We start from the raw sequence: 3,627 nt of genomic DNA on the forward strand, positions 1-3,627 counted from the left end.
CAGTTAAGCCATGTCTGAATGTGTCAAATGTTACCAGGATGGGTCTGTAAGGATTCCTGGGAGGCTTGGGTTTTGAAATATAAAAATGCCGGTAGGGCTTTCCTGGTGGTGCAGTGGTTGAGAGTCTGCCTGCCGATGCAGGGGACACGGGTTCGTGCCCCGGTCCGGGAAGATCCCACATGCCGCGGAGCGGCTGGGCCCGTGAGCCATGGCCGCTAAGCCTGCGCGTCCGGAGCCTGTGCTCCGCAACGGGAGAGGCCACAACAGTGAGAGGCACGCGTACTGCAAAAAAAAAAAAAAAAAAAAGCCTGTAATAGTGCCTTGACCACATCATCCTTTTGATGGGGGCAGTTGGGGAGATGCAATATCCCCACAGCCATAAAGTGCCCCTCCACTATCTCCAAGCTACAGCACACTTTTGGACTATGGGATGGAATAGCTACATAACACAGAGCTAAACAACAAATAGGTTTGGGTGATAAAGTATAATATACATGGTTACATCAAACCTAGAGCTGAACCCAGGCTTATGACAAATATCAAAACAGTAAGTGAGGGCTTCCCTGGTGGCGCAGTGGTTGAGAGTCCACCTGCCGATGCAGGGGACACGGGTTCGTGCCCCGGTCTGGGAAGATCCCACATGCCGCGGAGCGGCTGGCCTCGTGAGCCATAGCCGCTGAGCCTGCGCGTCCGGAGCCTGTGCTCCGCAGCGGGAGAGGCCGCAACGTTGAGAGACCCGCGTACCGCAAAACAAACAAACAAACAAACAAACAAAACACAGTAAGTGAAAAGGACTACACTCTCCTTTTTTGCCCTAAAATTTTAATTTCCGGGGAGGGAGTCATGAGCATCTGAGGCATCCATAGACAGAAAAATTTAATGAATAAAATATTGTCAACTTGGTTCCCTATTTCCAAACTGATTAGAATGGCAGAGACAAAAATGATTGTTAGTGATTTTTTCCCCCACATTGCAATACCCTGCTGTGATTATGTTTTATTTTGCATAATGAAAGGATAGCACCTACTCAAGTGGCTTAAGTTTACACTTGCCTGTTTCAAATATCGGCATTCATAATTTATGGTCAGCTGATTTATACTACTTCATTTGAGTAGACAGAAAATGCTTCTCATTAAAAATAAATTCCTAACACATGAAAATTTTATCTTTTATTTTTCCATGTTGAGTTTTTCATAGTCATTGGATAAATGTTGCTGCAAAATCTAATTTTAAATTCTGATACATTTTTATGTCCTTATATTAAATTCTGAACACATATCCTATGTCTGGGAATACTATGACATAAAAAGCTGAAACACAAAGTGAAGCTATTGCAGATGTCTAACAAGAGAAAACGGACATACAAATACCCTTGTAAATCTCAGTAAATTATAATTCAATTTTGCTCCAGATTTAAAAACCTTGCTTGTTGGTTTGAGTGGGGGTATACTTGCCCCACTTAGCACTGTCCACTTCCCATGAAAAGCAATCCTGTTATCTATCTTCTTTGACCCCTTTGGATGCACAGTTGTGGTGGAGCCACTATTCCAATTTTGTGCCCTGAGACAATGCTTCCTTCTGCACTTTCTCAGTTTATCCCACATACACCATGGACATGCACCCCAAGGCTTTACAACATCCCCTGGCTTCCAGGAAGATATAGACTGACCTGGGTTTAGCCATCCCAGGAAGGTTCTGGTTTGCTGGGAGGGGATTCTAAGAGTCGGGACATCATCACAGATACTGGCCAAGCAGAGCTGTTGGCTTTAATTGTCACTTTCAATCAGATCACCTTTAATTTTATGTGTCTTTATATGAGAGTTCCATATACCAACTCATTTGAAAACAAGGTTCTCCCTTTCTTAAGTTCCTTATAAGCACTGTCTTATAACCAGCTCGGAAAATAGGAGGCAATAATAACATTCTCTGATGTGCTTTTCATTGAGTCCTAGGAAAGCTTACTTTCCACATCTATCTGTATATAAATATGCAGATAGGGTGCTCAGTGACCTGCTAGCAGTCACTCAGTTTGTGTCCTTCTTGAGTCAAAATTTTTAACTGCAGGAATTTTGTAAGAGGCAAACTGGTGATTGAGGAGATCACATCATTTCATCTATTAGTGTCTGCCCATAAGCTCACCCTGCAATCTTCCATGCACTTTTGAAAAGCACCAAGAGAACAGCATTGCCACCAATGCTGATGGGTATCTCACAGGTATAGGGAAAGATTCCGCAAATGCCTTTTCTTCCTATTTACACCTTTATGAGCCTTTATACAATTTTAGTAGGCATTTATTTGTATACGTTTATGGTGTCCAAGAACATGTTTAATCATTGTTCTTTAATATTCTCTGTAAAAGGAAAGCCTCCTCTGTTGTAGCACACAGAGGAAAGTGATAAGTAAAAGTACCTTCTATCCGTGGAGACCTTGATTTCTCAAAGAGCTTTTATGTTGATTAATTCACGTAATATTCACAAACACTTTGGCATGAATATAATACTACTAAAACAAAGGACATTGTGAAAAGTACTGGTTTTAAAGCAGATGACTCCAAGAATCACCTGTTCTCTCTTTTAACCATCAGCTGGTTAGTTATCTTCATCACAGGCCAGCCTGGTTCCAACTGCCCGACTGTGAGGTTAGCCATAGGGTCTCTGACCATTTGTCTTTTGTTCTTCTTGAGAAGATTTTTTTTTTTTTAAGGCAGATAAAGGCTTGTTTTTTATTGAATGAGTGGTCTATCTAATTGCCGAGGCCACTATGTACAGAGAAGAGAGGGAGAACTTTATTTCTTGGTCTCTTCCTTCTTGGACAGAGTCTTGATGATTTCTTCCTCCTTGGCCTGGAGCCGGTCTTCATGGTCCTTGTGGGCTTCCTTGGTCTTAGACCCGCGGGCCCCAGCCTGGTCCGTCAGAAGCTTCTCGCAAGCCTTGGCTGCCTTCAGCTTGTGGATCTGTTCCATGAGAATCCACTTGTTTTTGAACACGTTACCCTTCACTTTCAGGTATAGGCTGTGATACCTGTGCTGGTCAATCTTCTTAGATTCACGGTATCTTCTGAGCAGCCGGCAGCCAGGTTAACTTTTAGGGCATTAGAGCACTGGCAGTACCCTTTTGCTTACCTATGTCCATATGCCTGTCCTTCCTGTGGCCCAAGGTGTTTTTCCGGCATCGAGCCTGGGAATGGACCATCACAGGCTTCCTGATGATGAGCCCATCTTTGATCAGTTTCCGGATCTGTTGACGGGAGTTGGCATTGGTGATTTCCTTAGTCTCATTGGGGTCCAACCAGACCTTCTTTTTGCCACAGAGGAGGACACTGGAGGCAAGCCTCTTCTGAAGCCTGAGCATACTCGTGGCGGCAGCCGCAGTTGGTGAAAGGCAAGAAGATTTTAGATAAGTTGGGAATCAAATAAAATGCCATTTCTTTTACTAATTGTCCTTCATGTAAGTTGAAGTTGCCATAACTGAATTGGCTGAATCTCTAAATCCCCCTGTGACCTTTTATCTGCTCTTTAAAGTTGGTTCTGTAGTTTAGTTTTTAAAGAGGTATTATCAGTTACTGAGCCCTTACCGCTCACCCTTGAGGTCTCAGCTTAAATATCACTTTCCCATAAATCATTCCCAA

General features: G+C 43.3%; 1 pseudogene; it reads right to left on the minus strand.

The window, feature by feature from the left end:
- Positions 1-2,785: 2,785 nt before the first annotated feature.
- LOC136118764 (large ribosomal subunit protein eL19-like) lies at positions 2,786-3,362 on the minus strand (annotated as a pseudogene).
- Between the last annotated feature and the right edge of the window lie 265 nt (positions 3,363-3,627).

The sequence above is a fragment of the Phocoena phocoena genome, chromosome 2, assembly GCF_963924675.1.
Source record: "Phocoena phocoena chromosome 2, mPhoPho1.1, whole genome shotgun sequence".
In the NCBI taxonomy this organism is placed as follows: Eukaryota; Metazoa; Chordata; class Mammalia; order Artiodactyla; family Phocoenidae; genus Phocoena; species Phocoena phocoena.